Source organism: Canis aureus, chromosome X, assembly GCF_053574225.1.
Source record: "Canis aureus isolate CA01 chromosome X, VMU_Caureus_v.1.0, whole genome shotgun sequence".
Taxonomy (NCBI): Eukaryota; Metazoa; Chordata; class Mammalia; order Carnivora; family Canidae; genus Canis; species Canis aureus.
The window spans coordinates 117,432,187-117,455,449 of record NC_135649.1 but is presented as its reverse complement, the minus strand read 5'-3'; the positions used below and the strand labels follow the sequence as shown (position 1 = coordinate 117,455,449).

At 43.4% G+C, this 23,263-nt stretch overlaps 1 pseudogene; it reads right to left on the bottom strand.

Moving 5' to 3' along the window:
• Positions 1-424: 424 nt before the first annotated feature.
• Positions 425-519, bottom strand: LOC144309293 (U2 spliceosomal RNA; annotated as a pseudogene).
• Positions 520-23,263: the final 22,744 nt, after the last annotated feature.

Below are 23,263 nucleotides of genomic sequence, written 5' to 3'. Positions count from 1 at the left end.
TTGCCCTAGAAGTAATAGTAAACTGGAGGTAAACTGACACTTGCCTCATCAAAAACCAGCTTTGCAAAACTATGATTTTCCCTCAGAAAATCTCATATCTAAACTTTAAATCAAGGTGATACTAAATTGCAAGCACTAGCCCCAGTTACCTAGCAGAGATAAACATAACTAAGAAAATATCACCTTAGTCCTCAAATTATTCCTACACATAATACTTCCGATATAATAACAAACACATGACCAAAGTTAACTAGACAGCAAGGAGACAAGACCAAATGGGCAAGAACTAACAGAAACAACAGACAGTAGAAACAGATCTGTAGACCACAATGATTGGACTTGTCATATACAGACTGTAGAACAGTAAAGATTATTATCATTAAACAGTGAAGAATATAAAAACAAAATCTTAAGAAAATTGACAGGGAACTGGAAGATATAAAAATCGATGTAACAATTTTGTAAAAGAACCAAGTAGAAATTCTACACTTGATCTTAGCCAAAAGGCCAAGAAGCAATGCCAAGTAGGAATTCTAGATTTGAAAAATACCACAACAGAAAATAACAAGATTAACAACAGATTGAGAATAAGCCCAAAGAAACAGTGCTAGATGAAGCACAAGCCAAAGGATGAGACTCAGAAGAGCCAGAAGATAGTGATAGAGCTGAATATATGTTTAATTGCAGTCCCATGAACAGAGGAGAGGGAGAGGGAAGTTGTGAGATTGAGAGAGAAGTAATTTTGAAGTGATGAAGGCCAAGAAACTTCAGAAACGATGGAAGACAGCAATACACAGAGGCACACTGCATCCCAAACAGAACTTTTAAAAATCCACATGTAACAGAGCTTATTAAACTTTAGAAAGCAGAATTAAGCAATCTTATCCCTTTTGTTCTCATTGTCCAGATCTTGGTCATGTAGCTACAACTACCTGCAGGAGAGGGTGGAAAATGTGAGGTTTTACTCCATTGTTTATTCAGATGTATATGCTCTGACAAACACTGCAAGTCTATTACCATGAGAGAGAAGAGAAGCATCAGCGTTGACATTGATGTCTTTCCAAGGTCACATGGCTAGTAAGTGGCAGATCAGATATTTACTTCAGTGTGGCCGGGCTCTGTAGCCTGTGCTCTAGTTGTTTGCTGTACAAGCGTATGACTATAGTCCAATGCTTGGGTTTGCAACCATTGGCCACAACTCAACAGAGTGTATTAATTAAGCAAAAGGATGATTAAAGACAGATTGGAAACAGAATAACCAGACCAGGATCATGCTAGCAGAAAACTAGCACTTCTCAAACATTTCAGTGTTGTTCATATTCATTAAGAATATGCCACCCGTGACACAAAGTCTGAAAGTGTACAAAAGGCTGCAAATACCCCAACTTCAGGAAGCTTAAGTTTGCATTGGCAGCTTTAGGCATCTGATTAATGTTTTTGAGCAAAAAGGACAAGATGTGTCTCAAAATCAGAGTCCCAAGAACGCAAATAACAGGAGAGAAGATGAAAAGTTGATTCTCGGATCCCTGGGTGGCTCAGCGGTTTGGTGCCTGCCTTCGGCCCAGGGCATGATCCTGGAGACCCGGGATCGAGTCCCACGTCAGGCTCCCTGCATGGAGCCTGCTTCTCCCTCTGCCTGTGTCTCTGCCTCTCTCTCTGTGTGTGTGTGTCTCTCATGAATAAATAAATAAAATCTTTAAAAAAAAAAAAAAGAAAAGTTGATTCTCATCTTTCAGCACCCAAAGTCAATTTTTTAAAAAATGTGACTTCAGATATGTACCAAATAGAATCATGTATTTTTTTTAAGTAGCTCTAAGCCAGGCGCTTAGCAAACTGTGACTCATGGACCAAATGCATCCTGCCTCTGTTTTTGTTAATAAAGTTTTATTGGTACACAACCACATCCATCCACATCCGTATTACCCACGACTGCTTTTGCACTACGGTGGCGGAATTGGGTAGTTGTGACAGAAACTGCATGATTTGCAAAGCCAAAAATATTTACTCTCTGGCCCTTTTCACAAGCAGTTGGCGGATCCGCACTCCAAGCCAATGACAACTTCATGATTCCAGGCAAAGATAAATTCATCTTCATATTCAGCCTTATTATAAAGGAACATCTGGGGTATTTATCTCCTCTTGGCCTTCTTTATTTTCAGGTGGAGATTTAAAAGTTTTTTTTTTTTTATTATTGAAGTAGAGTTGACATATGTTATATTAGTTTCAGGTGTAGGAGGAGATTTTTTTTTAAGACTTGATTTATTTATTCATGAAAGACAGAGAGAGAGAGAGAGAGGCAGAGATACAGGCATAGGGAGAAGCAGGCTCCCTGCAGGGAGCCTGATGCAGGACTCGATTCCAGGACCCCAGGATCACAACCTGAGCCAATTTGAGCCAAAAGCAGATGCTCAACTACTGAACCACCTAGGCGTCCCTGGAGGGAAGATTTTTGACTGTGTGAAAGCTCCTCTTGTTTAAATGAGCACCAAGAATTGAACCTGACAATTTTGGATATGGTTTTTAATCCACCAGCATTATATAAATTCTTTATTTCTTTTTTTAACCGAATTAAATAATTTTCCAAATTTAATTGGTCAAGTAGCTTGATAAGCATAGGAAAATAAAACCATCGTATATAAGGAGAATACATTGCCCTGAAAGGCCTGCTTGGTACAGGTTTCTCTGAAGAAAGGGTGTTTTCTCTACAATGGATGATTGAAAACCAAAGACATGTTTTTCTAAGGTCAGACCATAAGGAATCATAAAATCAATATTTCTAACATTTATGGATTTGCTCTCATTAGTTTTTGGCAATACATGACTTCTTGATTTTTGAAAGAGGTACAAAATGGTGCAGAAAGCTTCTGGAACATGAATAAAATATATATATTTTTTATAATTTTAGTGTAAACAAATTCCAAACATATGGATCACATTTCCTTTTAAAAATAAAGGGTCTTAGCATTTAATGGGAAAAGCGATTTGCAAAATATGCTTTGGATTTTGCCAAAATCGAATCACTCAAAATGTACAATTAACTCTAAACGAAACCAAACTCAACTGTCTTTGCTTTGAATGACTAAAAAACACATCTCCCATTGTTGTTCATGCCTTTCAGTTCCCAAGTCGAGAAAGGGAAGTCAGAATGTGCTGTGAAATGTACTGCTCTTCGTAAAGTCATGCATCAAAATGTAGTTGAACGGGAGAGTGTTTCCCAGGGGAATATGTGTGACCTTCTCATGTGTAAATCTATTTTGACTAGTTATGATGTTTAAGAGGAATTACAGGGAGGAACTGACGTGCTTCCTGGTAAGGGATCAAGTTGTTAATTTCCACCGGCTATGAAATGCTTATTTGTGTCCTGAGAGCTAAATAATCTGACAAAAGTCTTCGACATTTTAATGACCTTTTATATTTGTAATGAGAACAGTAGAGTGCTAATAAATGTGCCATTAAAAAACACATTAGGTTTTTTTAAGGTTTTTCTCTTAGATCATATTCATTTGCAGAAACAAACATTACTGTTTTAAAAGCAAGCGGGACTGACTGACTAATTGTTGGGGTAAGACACGGAGGAGTACTTTCCTACCGGCAGTTTCCAGTTCTCCATGGCAGGGATCGAGCTCACTGCGGGGCAGGCACAAACCCAAACCGGGAGCCCAAGGCCCCCGAGAACTCATGTATCCACCAGGCTCTACTCTGAAAATAATACATGTGACTCCTTTGAGGAAACATAAATCAAGAATTAGGAATCAGGGGTGGTTTGGAACATGTAAGTGATTCTCATGAGAATTAAAATTTTAGATGGAACTTAGGATAGGAGATGATCTACAAGCCACATGCCAAGAGTCGAGGAGGGTCATGAATTGAGGAGTGCATTTATCATGATGCAAATACGTTTTCAGTTCTGGATAGAACAGGGGAAACGAAGGGGCACTATTTAAATATTGAAATCTAAGAGTATAATTAGAACAGCTGCAAAACCACTGCATACACAGACGAATAAACAAGTAGGAAAAGGAAAGGAAGGAACCCTCGGCTTGTTGCCCTCCCGGCCCCCGTCACATGCCATCGCAGCCATTTCACTGCCTTGCAAAATCTTTCATTTGCCAAAGAGTGAGCCAGTAAGGGGAGGGATTTTATATTTTCATATCCATTTCTCCAGCTCTTTGTTGCAACCGAAAGGGCATGAGAGCGAAAGAAAATGTGTAAATCTGGCATCTCAAAGGTCAACTTCTGTCATGTTTCAATAGCATATTCTTATTATATTGGCACTTTCCGAATTCTGCATGACTCACAATTCTCCACGCTGTATGTCCACTGTGAAACTGCTCGTTTCTTGCAAACACCAGTAAGCCCATGCAATTTAAGTTTGCTATTTTCTATTTCTACCCAAACCCATCTAAATGCGGAACCTGCACTGTTGACGGAGCAGCAGGCTGCAAGCAGCAATAATCACCACTGTTCCTTGTGAATCAAATGCTTCTGCCGTTCAGGAGATTGGTCCCAGCAGTCAGATCATTACTTCTTGAGTTGCCCATTATGTGGTTAAAATTTACATAAATACTAGGTACGCTCAGTCCCTTCCCTGTGGCTTTTCCAGAAGGACCACATTCCTGTATATTTATTAGCCACTTTCAAAGCTTCTTGTTGTTATAACTCGCAGAAAAGAGAAAGTCGGAAATATAAAGAGGTCTTAGATTTGTATCAATCAGGGCTGTGTTCATGTAATCTTATGAAGATTTAGTAAGTAAATGCATAACTGAACTCTAGAAGGCAGTTGGGGCAAGAATAGTCTTCTCCGTCTCTCTTCCTGGAAAATATCCAGAGATGGCTTCCCTTTCTCTGATTGTTGCACACTTCTTTTCCTCTGCCTTGATTTTCAGGTGATACTTTCTCTCTTGATATCGTTATGGCACATGACTCCTTGTCACCTTCCATCAGAGCCCCCAGCCTCTCTTATTTTACACGTCTCTCTTGTTCCCTCCAGTCCCTGCCCTTCCTCCCTACCCTTTCCCCTCCTCCGACCCCCCATCCCATTTTCCTTTTATTAGGACTTGCTACTTTCCTCAGGCTGGTTCAGTCTTCCATTTCTAGTGCTTGTAGGGCCATCAACACAAGATTCACACAAGTGTTTCCATTTCCTCCTGGGCCCACGGGAAGACTCTTGCACTGAGTGGGCCATGAAATGATGCCCACGTGATAGATTGGGAGAGATGGTGATGTTTGCCTCTTCTAGGCCTCCTGAAAATCCTGCAGAGTCTTTCACCTCCCTTCCATGCTCCCATCATGGATTGGCCAGTTGGAGAGAGTTTGGCAGGATGATTCAAGGCTCTGGAGGTCTCTGAAGTTGTAGAGGTTGGTGGAAGCCCCAGAGAGAAGAAGCCTGGTTGAAAGAGAGCCGCCCAGGACAGTCATGTGATGGGGACATCTGTTCTGCACTTTGTGTCGGCACAAGAGCTTCGATCGTGTTAAGCCACTGCGATTTCGGGCTGTCCATTATGGCAGCTTGCCAGTGTTGACTATTGCAGTGATGCCGATTCGAGATTCAGCTCAACCATCATCTCCTCTATGGGATCTTTCTTCTGTGGGCTTCTGGAGCACTTTGGTTTGCCATAAGGGCACACAGCTTATTCAGTTGTATGAGTCGCAATTAATATTTTACCTCTAGCCCTTTTTTCTTAGAGACCTTCACTTTGTATTCTGGGGCTTCCTGCAGTGGCTGGCACAGAGCAGAAAGATACTCAGTGAATCTTGGTAGATGTTGCCCTTCCTGGAGAAGAAGCCATCACCACTGGGGAAGCGTCCGGTACTGCAGCCCTCGGGGATGGAGTGCGGTTGGTGAGAGCTGAGGTGTGGGGGCAATCAGCCGTGTGCCCTTCAACACCATTGCCTACTCTGGCTATTACACACGGAATGCTTTGTCATCACTCCATGGGGAGTGTAAGTAAAGGCAGGTTTACATGATGCAGTGATCGTGCTTAGATAACCATTTGTTCTATATGTATCTGTCTTTGCCTGAGTGCTGTTCTAGGTACCTGGGGAAAGGAGGTGACTATGACAGATCAGGTCCTTGCTTGCGGGAGTCTACTTTTTGAACCATTCGCATCATGGTATCTTTTTTCAAAGGCGCCTTTCCTTTGCATAAATTGTAGGGATGTTGAACAGTGTGTGAAGCACAGTGTATTCCTTTTGGGCAAAACACAGAGACCAGGCAAACAGTAGGAGCCCCCCAGAATTCCAGACACTATAAATAGGGTATCCATATAATTCTTCATCTCCTATCTTCCACTGTTCATTTGCAAGGATTTTATTACCTGATTACAGAGGTCATACATGACTTATAATTTAATTTCTCTGCTTGCATTTTTTCCCCTTCTTCTAAATGTTCGAGAGCTCCTTGAGGATGGAGACTAAGCCTTTAATTCAGTTCAACAAATAGTTATTGAACACACAATCTATTTCATTCCTTTGGGGAAAAAAAGATTGTGGACCCCTCTAAATTCATTTTATACTCCTTACAAATAATCCCTGTCGAGAATGGGACTTTCTTCGAGGCATTTACTATTCAAGTCTTTTTTGTCACATAAGATTTTACTTGTCTCAGATTTCTTTTTTCCCATCCCATCTTTTTTCCCATCAAGATCTGAGTGATCTTCCTGCTTCTAATCTCCTGTAGCCTCTTCTCCAACATTTGCCTCCCAATTTTTGAAAAATTATATCATTCAATTAGTAAATTAAATTGAATCTTGGATGTCCAAGGGAAATTCTCTCTATAAAGGGATTGTAGGGAGAATTCAATCATTTGATTGCATTGACTATCTGTAGGAAAGTAGAACTTATTAAAAACCAGATTTGATGAAAATAGTAACATGTTTACATTCAGTTTCAATTCATTTCATTCTTTTAACCTAGAGCTTTTCAGAATGAGATTTCTGATGCCTACCCCATAACTGTTGCCCAACTTGGTGGAAAGGGAGATTCAACGATGTGTAAGAGTAACTCAAGAGAGCGATCTAGAGTGTTGGAAGGGGGTAGTTTGCATCCATCTAGGGAGGAGGAGCTGGAAAGTCAGAGGGAGAGGAGAGAGAAGTGGGAAGAAGCCACCAGAATAAGAAGGAACTCAGAGACTCACACTTGATACTCCCTGAGGACACAGAAAATAGAGTTGCCAGATTTGGCCAAGAAACAAACAATGAGAAGTCAACCCAGAAACGACAACAACACAATATAGGATAGCCGGTTAAACTTGAATTCCAAATAATTCAATTGCATGGGATATACTTATACTACAAACCTGTTCGTGGTTTATCTGAAATTCAGATTTAAGTGGGACTCTGTTTTATCTGGCGACTCTGACTAAAAAGCCACTCAGTGTAAAAGTGAAGAAGTGTTTTTAAAATCAATCGTGTGCATTTGTGATTGCCTTTCTATCTAGAAATTGCCATCCAAAGGCCCATTATCCCAGATGTTGTGAGCTAGACCAGTCGGTTAAGTATGGCTCCCCTGTGGGCCTGTCCTTTGCTCCTGGGCTAAGGAGTGTGTTAAATAAAGAATCGAGAAGCACCACGAAAAGAAACTATTGGTTTCCCAGAAGGGACTGGCCTTGTTGGTGGCACTGCCCAGAAGCCAGATCTTTACAACCTAAAGGATGACTTTCCAGTGGGAGGGTGAAGAGCCCTGTCCCCAGCGCAGGCTGAAGAGGCTGCAGCAGGCAGAGGGCACAGGGTGAGCTGAGAATGAGTCCCCATGGGTCAGAGCCCAGAGATAGGAAGTGGCCCTTGGGAGGGGCCTGGGGGAACATGGGGTGCCAGATGGGCGCCTATGGCAAATTTTGAAAACCTAGGCTCTATGAATGTTTTAGACTGGATCGCTGTCGTGGGGGCCGTCCCATGCACTGTAGGATGCTGAGCAGCTTCCCTGGCCTCTGTCCACTAGATGCCAGTAGCATCCCTCCCCCTCCAGTTGCGACAACCAAAAATATCTCCAGCCATTGCCAAGTGTCCCCTGGTAGGCCACATTGCCCTGGGTTAAAAATCCCTGTCTTACGGAAAGAGAAGCCAAGGAACTGCAAGCAACAGCAGTATGGGAAAACAGACCTAAGAAACAAAGGGGGCAGACAAGGATCCATAGCAAGGGGAGCAGAATCTCATCACCAGAGCAGAAAACTCCCCACTGGGTTAATTGCTCCGGCAGCCCGCCCTTCCCTACCTGCTGCCCCCCCCCACACCTTGCAGAGCCTGGGGAAGTGGTACCCTAGGCTCTCCAAGGGCAGAGGGGGAAGCTTTAAGAGAAGACCATCGTTACCCTGAGAAATCGTCCACCACAGCCTCTGAGTGATCTTCCTGCTTCCACTCTCCTGTAGCCTCTTCTCCAATGCCCGGGCAGTCTTTGAAAAAACAGAAATTGGGCCTCATGACAGCCTACACAAAACTCCCCGGTGGCTTCTTGCTACACTCAAGCTAACCCCCAGCTCTTCCCCATGACTCTCCAGGACCTGCGTGATCTGGCCCTTGCCTCCCTCCCCACCTTCACGTTGCCCAGATTGGCTGCTTGATCACTACCCTCAACCACACTGGCCTGATGGCCGGTCCTACCTGCAGGCCTTTGTTCACGCTGTACCCCCTCCCCCAGACACTTACTTTCCATAAGGTCTCTGCTTGAATATTACCTCCTTGAATTTTACCTCCCTGATCACCATATTTACTTGGCTACCTAGCAATCTCTTACAAAAGTTCTGCTTTTGCCCCTTACCATGCTTATTTTTTTTTCATAGACTTCATCCATGTTGATATTTCATTTATATTACTCATTTATTCATCATATTCATTTATACTGTTCAATATTTTTGTGCTTACTTTTTCCCGGAATATATGTTTACCAGGCTATTTACTTGCCTCTGTCCACATTTTTAGGGCCTAGAAGAGCCAAACACATAGTAGCAGCTCAATAAACATTTGTTGAACAAAAGAGCGACTGGCGATTGGCAAAGCTAATTACAGAAATGTTGTAATTAGTGGTATGTGTTTAACCTAAGCATTTATAATTGCGGTTAGCATTTCTTGGATACTCTGTAATCTCTTTGTGTTTTGAGTATCACTGGAAAACATCAGATCGATATCACTTACGGTTTAAGAGGAAGGGCCACATGTCCCCAGATGCCCAGGAGGGTCCCAATTTATGCCTATTGTCCCGGTGGAATTATTAATAGCACCGTCACTCCCAAGAACACCCTCATTTGCATAATAAATTGAATTTGTAGAGAGTATGGATGTGTCTTTTAACAAATATGGGCAATAAGTAATAGAGGTTGAGCATAAAACGAGATGGGAGGGAAGCTGGAACTTGCAGGCATGACCTCATGGAAGATTTGGAATTAGAATGGAGCCTGGACAGACCGATAGGAAGAAGGGTTTTTTGGATGGAGCAAGTCACACCTGCAAAGGGACAAAGATGAGACTGTGCTACAGTGGTTACACACGGCAAATTGTGATGGAAGGTTTAGGCAAGAGGACCATCAGGGGTAAAATTTGAAGGTAAATAAAGGGCAGATGGGAATGGCCTAGATTCCGAGGCTCAGACTTAAGGCCGCATCCTGTAGACGGGAATTGTCTGTTTAAGGGCACTGGTGTGCTCCTATCACTTAAACGCAGATTCAGATGGCCAGGTTGGAATATTCGACACTCACTGGAAAAACAATTTCTTAAACACAAATGGCTCTCTCAAATCAGTCCCAGATAAGGCGGGAGAAGATGATATGGGCTTTGGGGAGGCTAAAGGAGGGAGAGTTGGCTCGTTAATGGCAGCTGTTTCAACAATTAGACTTAAATTCAGCGCAGTGATTCGATTTAGTTTAACGAAATCAAGTCTTACATTTCACCTTCTTAATAGCTTCCACCCCTCCAGCGAGCCAGGACAGCTTGCTTTGGGGATAAGTCACTGCCACTCTGTTTAGTCAACACTAAAACAACAAACCAGAAGTATGTCCGCTCTCACGCTCTTGAGAAAATAATCAAGTCACTGAGGACTTCATCCCAGACCACTGGAAGAAGGCGGGCATGGCTGACTCATCCACTGGAGTGAGTGATTTTTACTATTGGCCCAAGTATTATTTCCAAAACAGGCCAACAACATTTTGAAGTCCCATTAAAACAAACAAACAAACAAACAAACAAACAATAAACAAGCAAATTCTCTCAACTTCACCTCTCTAGAAGTTTTGTTTTTATAAAAAGGATACTTTATCATTCAGTTGCATTTTATTCCATGGATACTTTTTCTAGAGCAGATGGATCTCCCCTCTCCTTTTTTTTTGGCTAGACACAAAAGAACACTGCTAACACAATGATCCAGCACAGCCGCGGATTGTGGCCTGGAGTCTCTAGTCACAGGTGTTTTTACAGAGGCACGGTTTTGGATTTAAAAGCATCTTTGTTCTGAGATTAACCCTCTGAGTTCCTTTAGAGAGTACCTGCCTCATGAAAAGGAGAAAAAAACAAAGGCAGAGGCACTTAAAGATCTGATACCATCCCTACCACCACAAAGAGGCCAGGGTACGAGGAGTGGGATAAGTTATCCGAATTGTCACCAAAGGATTTAAACTTTGGCTAAGAGTCCTTTGTCTACTTTTTCAGGAAAAGTTGGGGAAACCAAAGTCCTCTGGTTCTTACATTTCCATTGCTATTTGAAATGTTGTATTGAAAAAAAATCATTCGGTCCCATAAATGACAGAGTGGCGTTTAGATGGCCAGAGTGGCCTTTAGAGGCCCCATGCACTGAGCTGATGGCCAGGGTGAAGCTGAGGAATCAGTGATGACTGTTTATACACAATAAAATCAAAGAGAGTGTGGCATGCTTTTCGCAGCAGATTCAATTTAGAACTTTCTGTTCTTTCGTTGTTGGCAATGGAGATGGTGGTGGTGTTTCTGGAGATGAAATTAAATTTAGAGTTCTGTTTGGACAGATATCAACTTGCTCAGCAATAGACTAGGAAGATTAAAAAGAGAGATGGAATGAAAATCTACACATATGAAGAATAATAAAAATGGAACAAATCATCTTTAAGCAGTTAACTTAGGTTTTTGAGGGTTGGCTTCTATTTTATTTCCATTAAAGAGAAAAAAAAAACCAAATTATTGGAAAATAATTAGTTGTTTCCCTCAAAATAAAACAATAGTCCAAAGAGAGCATTTCTACTTAATGTGGTGGAACTGACATTCTGGAATTTCCAAGGCTAGGGCATAAGAAGCCTTGCCAGGTTCTCTTGGACTGCTTGCTAGGGGGAAGACTGCCACCATGCTGTGAGGAAGCCCAAGCTAGCATGTGGAGAAGCCACATGGAGAGGGAGGGATGATCAATCAGCTCCAATAATCCCAGCCATCCCAGGCAACATACGTGTAAGTGTCAAGCCTTCAGATGACGCCAGGCCCAACCTCCATCTGATAGCCATCACTGAGATGAGGCTCCCAGCAAGAACCATCAGTTGAACCCAGTCTACTCACAGAACCATAAAGATAATAAGACGTGTTTTTAAAGCCACTAAGTGTTGGATGGTTTGTTGTGGGGTGATAGATAATTGCAGAAGACTCTGAAAGTAATGTCAACTTGCAAATTTGGTGATGGCCCGAGGAAAAAAGATACAGAGGTGGACGAGAGCCATGGCTTTGCCACCAGGCTGCCTGGGATTGACTCCATGGGTTCAAGTCCTGGCCCTACCACTCTGGATCCTTACTTGCCCTCTCAAAGCCTTAGCTTCTTATTTGTAAAATGTGGATGATGGTAATAGTATGTTTGAATGGTGGCTGTGAGACACAAATTCCTATAACGTATGTGGCACATTGCTTGTCAAAGGATACACACTAAACAAATTTCATCTGTTTTTATTAATAACTGAAATGGCCTCTAGAAACTGAAAGGCTTTGCAGGGGAAAAAACTCATTTGCTTATTTAAAGAAATAATCTCTGTATTTGGATAATTTGTTCTGCTGTTTTTAATGGGCTCACCAGCTCTTTGGAAAAGAATCATCTCTAAGATGGTAAACTTGGAAAAAAGCTGGCACATTCAAAGATCGTTTTTGGGAAATAATGGTCTCTGTCTCATGTCAGTGAAAAACTTAATGTTTCTTCTAAAAACCCACCAACAGAGAAGCAAACACAGAAATGAATCTGAAGGCGTCTGTGGCAAAGTTAACTCCACTGGGCCCTGGGTAATGTACACTGTACATTCCAGGAATGGTGCTGCCTTGGAAATTTATTATGTGTAACATTTAATAAAGGGAAGAGTTTAGCAAAACACCCTGGAGATCTGTGTTCTAATTGAGTATCTGCTTTGATGTGTGACTTAGAGCAAGTCACTGGAGCTCTGTCTCTGATTTCCAACTACTATAAAACAGGATTATGAGCATACTCAGAGCACCCTCAGACACTGAAAAATAAAGGGGAGGCAGAGGACCTAAAAATGTGGGTGCTTCAAAGAGAATGGTCAGAAGGTATGTATGACAGGTTCATTAGCATCAGGACGATGAGGAGTCCCTCCGGGTTTTGGCAGGGGCAGACTGGGGCAAAGAGCATGATAATGTCCTAGAGGCATAGACACCTTCCAGCCTGCTACTTATTGATGCCAGAAAGAGACTAGAAAGGTCACCTTCAAAAAAAAAAAAAAGAAAGGTCACCTTCTTATCTGTGGGATAAAGTAGTATATAGAGCTATATCTATATCTACCTCTATCTATCAATCTATCCAGGTAGCACGTATGGTATACACCATATGACCCATATACAACATGTATAACATACACCATACAGCCCATATACCATACCCAAGTATATGGACATGAGTGGGGGGCTATCATTTAGGAAACTCCAATTGAAATCGCACCCACCTGGTTCTGATCAAACACAACCCTTTAAAATCAGGGGAGACCATGGTCAACACCTTCGACAGGTCTTTGAAATTCATCCTACAAAATGTTAAAGGACTGGAGAATTTTCCAAAGGCCAGGAAGGGCATATCTGTTGGATATAATAACAACAGGGTGCTAACTGTAGAGAGCACTGGCCACATTTCCCTGGGAAGGCCCTCTTTGATTTGGGGGGAGCTGCCACTCCAAAGCAATTGTTGACAAACACATGGCTTTTCTCTAGTATTTGTATTGGAATGTCTGTCTCTTAAGTCTTGCTTAGGTCTAAATCACCTTCATTAGCATCATAGCTCATTCCAAATCTGGCACACTTTTGTAGACTCTCAAAGTCACACATCTCCCCAAGTCATGTGTGAATTTAGAGATTGACTGATGTGGAGCTAGAGAAAATAAAAGGCACTTCCACTTATTTTATTTTTTTAAAGATTTTATTTATTCATGAGAGACATGCACAGAGAGGGGCAGAGAGACAGGCAGAGGGAGAAGCAGGCTCCATGCAGGGAGCCTGATTGGGGACTCGATCCAGGATTCCAGGATCATGCCCTGAGGCGAAGGCAGACATTCAACTGCTGAACCACCCAGGCATCCCAGCACTTCCATTTAAAGATCTTATGGAGACAGTCATTGGAGTGGACTGGAAAGTCACTGAAGGCAGTGCTAGCCATTTTGTCCTGTTCACAGCAGAAATCCCAGTGCTTAGGACAGTGCCCTATACAGCAGGTGCTCTATAAATACTTGTTGAAAGGATGGTGACTTGAAGGCTGTGTTGAGCCTTCAACACAGAGACTCATCTGTTTGGTGATGGGTAGAGATGTGAAGACTGTATGACCTTTAAAGAATCTTGTTTGAGAATCAAGAAGGACCAAAGAAGACAGTACAGGAGCTTCCATTGGGTCTCTACCATGGCTTTTGGGACAGGGAAGGGAGACACCAAGGTGGGGAAATTGTGTGGCTAGACTACTAGGGGGATGCCAGGTTAGGGCTCTGGTGTTCATGAGGAGGGAGTTTCATGCTGAAGTCAAGAAATAGAGGAAACTGTTTCTTTTGGAACACAAGCAGCTTCCAGAGTGACCTTGGGTGTGGGAGGCGGTGACCTCTGATACCTGATGTATGATACACTGAGCTCAGTGGAAAAAACAAGACCCGTTCAAATCTCCACATAGCAGTCAAGGAGCTTTTGTTTCCTAAATGGCTGAGTCGGAGTGGAAACCAGGGAGAGAGTATTCGTAAGAGGAGACAGGCAGAGGACTTCTTCCTTCGGCCACCATCTTGGTTGGGCCACCAAGACACCCATAGCTTTTATAAAAGAAATACATTATTAAGTATGACAAGAAATCCCCTTGCTCTCTGGTGGAGGTGAGGGGGCCTGTTCTAGCAGATGATTGATCCCATATTTGACCATCTCTTTTATTTTATTAGTCCTCTGGGTTTATTACCTTCCCTTTTGTCAATCTCTTTGAAAACATGTTTGGGATTGCAGAACCTTACCACATAATACATGTGAGGCTTTTTGTGGAAATCTCATGACATCACTACATCCGATGTTTGACGAACTTGTATGGTCGCATAACTGAGTCTGTCTGTAACCCATTTCCATAAAGGGCCAGATTATAGATCTTTCCGGCTTTGTGGGCTATACAGTCTGTCTCAACTCTTCACTGTAGCATGAAACCAGCCACTGACAATACATAAAAGGACGAGCAAGGCTATGTGCCAATAAAACTTTACTTACAAAAATAGGCAGGGGGCTGGATCTCTGTTCCACACCGCACCCGCTAGGGTCTGTAGACATTTGGTCTAGACTCTTGCTTTTCAAGCTGTGCTCCATAGACCAGTGATCCCGGGATCACCCGGGAGCTTCTAGCAATGCAGAGTTCTGGTGCTGGACCTACTGGATCAGAATCTGCATTTTCACAAGACCCAGGTGGTCCAGGGGTACCGTAAGGGGTGATGTTGGGGCACCCTAAGGCGCGAGCAGCCCTGAGCTGAAGGCCGGAGGGTTTCCTAAGAGCACAATTCTTTTTCCTCCTCTCACTGCCCCGAAAATCCATCTTCCTCAGCCCTGTCCCACCAGAGCATATCGCAGGCCGAGCTCCTAGGTTTGGTTGGTTGGTTGGTTTCTTCTGGGCATTAGAACAGTTTCATTTTTAGCTATTGAGAAGTCTGGTCCAATCTAAACTGATAATTCAATAGCAGACGCATTTCAGCTTTCCCACTGCCATCCAGCTTGGAAGTCTTAGGAAAGAAAGAGGGGGAGGGCTGGATACCACCCCCCCCCCGGCTTCGGACTCCAATCATCCTGTCTCTGGCTTACCCCAGCACCGTTCTGTGTTGGGGCCCCCTGGTTCTGGCAGTGTGTCCTTGGGCAGCTCACTCTCCTCCGTCAGCATCACCCTTCTAGCCTCCCAGCCTCCCAGCCTCCCAACTTCCCAGCCTCCCAGCCTCCCAGCCTCGGGAAAGCATAGCTCCTTCCCCACCAAGCTCTGCAGGTGTGGGCTGTGCCAGCTGCCACCGGCTGACCTCTCTCCTCACCTTTGAACTTGCCTGGGCCAGAGCCGGGTGCCAGTCTTGGTGGCTCCCTGATGCTGGGACCGGGCAGGATCAGCGTCTCCGAGGCTGGCTTCTACCCTTGCAGCAGATAGAGAAACAGGCCGATCACTCTCCCTGGGGGACGACAGCGAACTCGGGACCCTCCCTCTTCTTTCTGCGGGCTGCTCTGGTCTCTCAGTGCTCCCTTGGTGTGCACAAGGCAGGTGGCAGGCAACGAGCAAGGGTCACAGAGTCAGTGTGGGGCCACTTGGCAAGTCCTTCAAGGAGAGTGTAGCTCATCTAACGCCTTCAGCCTCGGGCCCCGGCCAGGAATGCTCCCCAGAGCAGCCTGTTCCAGGGAGTTGCTCCCAGTCCCTTTACCCAGGACAGTGACACTTAGTGAAGTTCAGTGGCCGGCACAGGGTCCCCAGCTGGTAAAGGGCGAGCTGAAGATCTACCCCCCTGACTCCGAGGCTGGGCCTCTCCCTTCCCCAAGCTTCTCTCTGGAACACTCTTCCGACCTTTTCACTTTACATGCACGCAGGTGGACCTGGAGTGAAAGTGAACTCTCTTGGTTTCCAGCTAAGAAATGGTGCCCTTAACAGCATCTTTCCCTTTTTTGTGTGTGGAGTGGAAGATTCAGCAATCAGATAAATAAGGGGAAATTTTTAAGATTCAATCACTGAAGGGAAGTCTGTGTGTTACATATTTTCTTGGTGGAGAAACAGGGCAAATGTTTGCTCTGTGAAAAAAAAGCAGCTCTCAAAACAGAATGTATTAAATGATTCCAATTTTGTTTTGGAAATATATGCGCATGCATATAAAAGTGCCCAGAATAATACGTCACGAGTTGTCAGGACGTTGTTATGATCCTTCTCTGTCTACCCTTTTTACGCTCTTCTAGAGTGTTGGATGTTCCAGCGCTTGTGTTACTTTTATAATAAGGAATAGGCACACATTTATCTTGACAACACATAGAAAGGAGGGCTGTTTGTTTGTTTCCAGCTTTTGTTACTATCAATTTTCCATTCCCTATAATTTCAGCGTTAACATACGGGACAGCAATAACAGCCTTGAGAATTTTGGCAAGTTCTCCCACCTGGGATCCGTGATCTATGTCGTGTGAAAAAGACAACCATGAATTTGGTGAAATGTGATTTTCAGGGAAACGCATGATTTCAGGAAAAAGGATTTACAGGAAAAAAAAAAAAAAGAAGAAGAAAAGAAAAAAAAAAGAAATTACTTCATTGAGAAAAAGCCCCGAGAACATTCAGACGAATTTAGTACTTGTGTCTGTTGTGTGTCGGCGGCGGGGCCTTAGGATTGGAATTTTCTGTGTGTGTGTAACGAAGTCACCAGGAGCCTGATCTGCCTTCACCTTTGACCTGCAGAGGTCAAGGTTTCAACGGGGATGTTTATTGATTCTCCTGCAGCATTTATTTCTTGGTTTCCTGATGGTCCGTTTGAAAATCACGAACTCAGTCCCAAACCCACAAACTCGGTCCAAATGGCCATACTGAGTGCATTTAGATTACCGTCCACTCTGCTCGTCCTAGGACTTGAGTCCGGTGAAGCCTCATAATATTGAGGGGCAAGGACATCCACCTCATTGCCAAGTCTGAGTGCTCTTCTGTACACGTTCCTCCCCACGTACCCTTCACTTTATCTTCACCCCAACTGGAGAAGCCCATCAAACCCTCTAGCTCTTCCGCAGAGCCGCCACAGACAACCCTACTTTCAAGCTTCCATCCCAAGTAGGAAGTAATTCTTCCTTTTATTTTAATGGTTCATCACACTTGCGGCTACTTATATGTCTTATCTCCCCTGTGACATTTTGGGACTACGCATTATTAATCATTGGGTTTCCCCGAATAGCTTGGCACAGGGTCTGGCACCAAATGCACACCAAATGCGTTTCTTTTAAGGCCTAGTCATTAGTTTCCTGCAGGTTGTGCATACACACAGTTTAAGAAGTTGTATAGGTCCACTGGCTTGATTTGAAAAGCAGCACTCCGCTACCCCCTCCACTCACCTCTTATTTCCTGCTTCCCAAGGCAACGACCTTAACTGTTTGGAAATCGATCCCCACGCCTCTACGTTGCACGCTTATATTGCTCCTTCTTGTTTCTTTGATTTCTGCATTACCCACTGGCTTCCGTTTTGGAGGCTGAGGATCGAGCTCTCTACTGCGTCCCCACCTCCTCGCCTCTGCCACCCAGCCGCACACCTCCACCCTGGAAATACAGTCACTCTGTAACTTCGGTCAGACCAAGATTCAGAATCTGCATGATGGTGACGAGGTCACGCTGGCCCAAAGGCTCTCTCTGGAGGTAGAAATAATCTTTTTATTTTTCTGGTTGGCTTGGTTTTCTATGCACGTATCAGATGCATTTGCCAGCATTACCTTGGTTTTAAATCTCTCCTCTTATTGATGTCTTTTTTAAAAAAGATTTTATGTATTTATTAGAGAGAGTGCGGGGAGGGGCACAGGGAGAAGGAGAAGCAGACTCCCCACTGAGCAGGGAGCCTGATGCGGGCCTTGATCCCAGGACCCTGGGATCATGACCTGAGCTGAAGGCAGACTCTTAACCAACTGAGCCAGCCGGGGGGCCCCCTCCTATCGCTTTCGAACACGTCCAGGAAGTCTATCCAGTTCATCGTCTTAGGAAAAGTCTCTCCCAGAGCTTCTGGCTGCCTTATCTCTCCACCACCCTGGGGTCTCCCTTCCCCAGAATGGTCGGCTTTCCCTGTACCCCTTGTTTCCAAAGCTCTGTTTCCTCTGTCTTCTTTCTGATTTCTTCTTTTGGTTGCCTCCTGAGAATGGATGCAAGGGAAATAATTTTTTGACACATTGGGTGGTAGGACATGTCTTTACCTTTGATTGATGGCGTTACCTTGCTATGGACTTCTATGCCGGGTGTTATTTCCCCTCAGAAACTTGAAGGCGTCGCTGTAGTTGCTCTCAGCTTCTGGTGGTGCTGCCAAGAAGGTTAATGCTCTTCTGATTCCTGATCCGTTGTGTGGACATGGTTCCTTTTTCTTCCCTTTCTCTAGAACTTTGACCATCTTCTCCTGGTGCTTGGTGGCCTTATAGTTCATGGTGAGGTATGCTGGTGTGAGTCAACTGTCGAGCACTACGTGGGACACACTGTGGGTGACCCTCCCAAGCCGGACGATCAAGACTCTTGTTTCTGGGAAACTTTTTGAATTGTTTATTGGATAATTTCCAACCTCACATCGGCATGGTCCTCTCCTTTGCAACCTCTAGTTTGTGAATGTTGTCTCTCTGGATATTTTTTGTGTCCCCTCCCCCTCCTTTTTATCATTTCTTTCTTCTCCCATGTTCCTTAACTCTGTCTTTTAAGGCGATCTTGTGGCCGATCTGCTCAGCTTCCCTTCCAATACCTAGTCTTTCATTTCAGTGGTTACATTTCAGTGGTTACATTGGTCATTTCTAATGTTCTTCTTCTTCCCTGAGTGGTCCTTTCTCAAAACATCTGTCCTTATTTCATGCCTGCGATATTGTCTGTTTTTTTTTGTTGTTGTTGTTTTTTTTGTTTTTTTTTTTTGAGGATACGAATATCCTTGAAGTGGCCTACCACTTGCGCAGGCTCTTTTGCTCCAGATAGCTTTTCCTTCTTCTTATGTTGCATGCTGTTTGCCTCAAATGTCTGGGGGTCCTTGACTGTGTACGTGTGAGTGGAGCATTAGGCACACAGGTGGAGGTGTTTGCTACTGGCTTCACTCTAGAGAGACGACTGACCCGTCGGATGGGAACCTTCTTCCGACGTCAAGATCTTTAGATACCTTTCTCTCAGATGGAGGACATTTCTCTGAGAGGACTCCTACACTCCTCCTAGAGTTTGTCAACCCTGCCTCTGTTAACATTTGGGGCGAGACAATTCTTTGCTGCGGGTGCCGTGCTGGGCAGTGCGGGATGTTTAACAACATCCTTGGTCTGTACTCACCAGAAACCCGGAGCATCAATCCCTCTCCCACCCCAGTGTGATAAAAACATCTCCCCAATTTGCCCAATGTTCCCCATGGGGCAAAGTCACCCCAACTTGAGACGCACTGCCTTAACTTTACTCGCTGTTTCCCCGATTACAAGCTCTCTCTCTTTCCCGAGAATAAGGACAGGGTTTCATGGACATCAAATCCCTAGTTGTTCAGAGGATCTCAGAGTGTAACTGTTTCTTAAATAAACCTGCCACTGACCCTTCTATCATTAGCTCCACATTTGCACTTTTTTTTTTGCTACAGTGTCTGAGACAATCAATTCCTGAGCCTTTGGGGGTTTCTGTAATACTGGTTTTTCCCTTGGCTTTCTCCATTGCTGATCCTGGTTCCCACTTTCCCGGGCCTGCTAAATCAATTAGCATATCCATCTGCTCACCAGCTGCTGAAATTTTGCTCCTATTATCTCCTCTCTTTTTCTTTGTTGTCCTGGGTTTCTGCCTTTTGTTTTTAGATGTATTTACAGCCGTGGGAGTTAAGGACGGCGTTTCAGGAAGGGAAAGAGGGACACATGTGTATTCTAATTCACTGTCTTGAATGGGAAGCTGAGTCAACCATTTTCAAGTTGTAGAAATGTTATCTACAATAGAGTTGGGGGCAGGGCACAGGTAGGGAGCTGCCTTCCCCTAGGATCCTAGGAAGGAGCAGCGGCTAATAGGAATATGCAACCTGCGTCTTTAAATGCTAGTGCTGCTCAGTGGATATATGTTGAATGCCGGTTACGTTGCATCATACTTATGTACCACCTTGAGTAATTTAAAGGCAGCCTATTTAAGCACTCGCAAGACCAACTGAACATGTCTTGTTTCCACCAAATTATGCTGTTAGCACAAAAAGCACTTAAAAGGGAGGTGGGCTTGGGGAAGAAGCCTATTACTTGGCTCCCACTTTGGCTCCATGATAAGATTCTTTAATAGATGAGTCACTCTTTCCTTTAGGATGTGTTGTGGTATTAATCTCCTCTCATGTTCCAGGGTTGGGTCATAAGAGTCTGCTCTTCTCTTTCTTGTTTGAGAAAAGCAGAGAAGGAGAATTGGGTCTCGGGGAAGCATGTGAATATGGTGGATGTAATATTACAATTCCAGCAGCTTGGGCTTTGGACCTTTGCTCCCTCTCTCTGGCCCACCCCCACTCCCCTCTATTACAAGAGGGGGGCGGTTCTTCACAGGACCCTCCCTTCCACACAGGTTCTGTCCTCTCACTGGTTTATTTTCTCTTCCAGGCCCTGTCAGAAGAGTGCAACATGGAAGGGTGAGCCCCTTTACTTGTGGCTCAACTGCTTTTTCTAATTTAGGGAGACAAATTCAGCAAATTATAGGAATCTTCTGACTAGGTTTTGCTGACTGGTACAAAGTTAGCACTAATGTGGAATACACTTTACAACAAAACGTACTCACTGCCTGAATCCTAAATATGATTAGTTTGACTTCTTAACCTTTCTTTTTTCCAAAAATAAAATAAAATAAAATAAAATAAAATAAAATAATAATTTGTAGGAAAATGCCTGATATGGACTTTCCTCTTCCTCTGAGAGAAACCCAAAGAGAACTTTAAGTAAATTCCTTTTCATAAACATTTCTGACACGGTTGTAAATAATACAAAGATTATGGAGGGTTTTTTTTTAAAGATTTTATTTATTTATTCATGAGACACACAGAGAGAGAGACAGAGAGAGGCAGAGACACAGGCAGAGGGAGAAGCAGGCTCCACGCAGGGAGCCCGACGTGGGACTCCATCCCGGGTCTCCAGGATCACACCCTGGGCTGCAGGCGGCGCTAAACCGCTGCGCCACTGGGGCTGCCTGATTATGGCTATTAGTGCTATCACAAATATTCTTATTCTTCTATATTTCCTGGCATGCCATAGGATGTCACTCCTCTAATTGCTCTGAAGGTAGGTGTGGCCAGATGACTTGCATTGGTTAAGAAAATGAGAGGATATGCTTTAAGAGCCAGTATGTAATTTAACATTTATCCTCTGCTTATCTTATTTATTATAGAGGAATGTCCAGAAGGAGCTTCCATCAGCCTGGTTTCCTGAGTGACTTCAATGAGCATAAACCCATGCAAACTGATGTTGGACAGGTAATATAAAAAGAGAATGATGTTTTTATTGGGTGAAACACTGAGATGTGGGGGCTGTTTGTTACTGTAGCATAATCTAGTTTCCACTGACTGATACAAACTTGATACGTGATGGGGTTTGTTTAATTCAGAAGCATTAATAGTATTTTCCAGTGATATGTACATGTGTAAGATAGGTAGAAGCAAGACTGCTTTGCTTGGAGCTGGGTTGGGAGTCTGGAGACCTAGCTTGGCTGGTCCTTCCTCCCTGTGTACTTCTGAAATACCTTCTCACAGTCTTATCAGAAGACAGTTTGAAAAGCATTACCAAAGACTCCCAAACGAATACCAATTTCTCATGATAAGAGTTTTGTGCTTTATCCTTTTCATCCAGAAGCAATATGAAAAATATACTCCATAGCCACTCAGTAATAAACTAAAACTAATTATAATCAGGCAAATGAAATAAAAGCTAGAACAACGGGGGTCTTTTCCCAGCGAATATGCCCTAATCACATACACATGGCTTCAGTATGAAGACAGGGTTATGTGTTTGCATTTCCAGACACAGCATCAACTTTGAGACCAGGACTGAATATCAGCATGGGGACTGGGAGATGCCATGTGTCATGTTCATTTGTCCTACCCGGGGTCTGCTCTCATCTTCTTCTCCCCACCAGATCCCTCATCTACATGTCAGTTCTATGGTCAGCTTAGTGACTACATTTTAGTCACAGCTAAAAGGTCTCAAGGAAAAAAAAATAAAATAAAAGGTCTCAAGGATTTCAAGCATCCTTAAATGTTATGGTGTCCTAGGCCTTTGAGAATCTGACTTAAACCATTGACTCCAGAAAAAAAAAATCATATACACACTTAATATGTATATCAAATTGCAGGAGTTTTGAGAAATCTTGATTAGCTACTTCTCTAAATCTACCCAGAATGGATTTGGCCTCTTGAAGATGTGTATATTTCGGTATTTGGTCAAGATGTATGTGAAAAGATACTATATTTAATAGTTTCCCATATTGGTTACTATTTCAAGTGCATTTCAAATGGTAGAACTCATTAATTCCCTATCTTTGTTGGGGTGAAATATATATAACATAAAATTTATCATTTTTAAGTGCATACTGCAGTGGCATCAAATGCATTCACATTGTTATGCGACTGTCACCACCATCTGTCTCCAGAACTTTTCTCATCTTTCCAAACTGAAACTGTACCCATTAATACTAATTTCTCATTCTCCTCTCTCCCAGCCTCTGATAACCACCATTCTACTTTCTGTCTGTATGAAAATGACTATACCAGGTACCTCATTATAAGTGAAATCCTATGGTACTTGTCCTTTCGTGTCTGGCTTGTTTCACTGAGCATAATGTCACTAAGGTTTATCCATGTTGTAGCAGGTGTGAGAATTTCCTTCCTTTATAAGGGTAAATTATATTCTATTGAGCCTGTAGACCACATTTCCTTTATCTATACATCCATCGATGGGCACTTTAGTTGCCTCTACTTTTTATCTATTATGAATAATGCTGCCATGAAGATAGGTGTACAAATACATATTAAAGTCCCTGCTTTCCATTCTTTTGGGTACACACCCAGAAGTGGACTTGTTGGAATTCCATTTTTACTTTTTTGAGGAACTGCCATATCGCTATCCACAGCAGCTGCACCATTTTACATTCCCACCAGCAATGCACAAGAGTTCCAATTTCTCTACGTGTT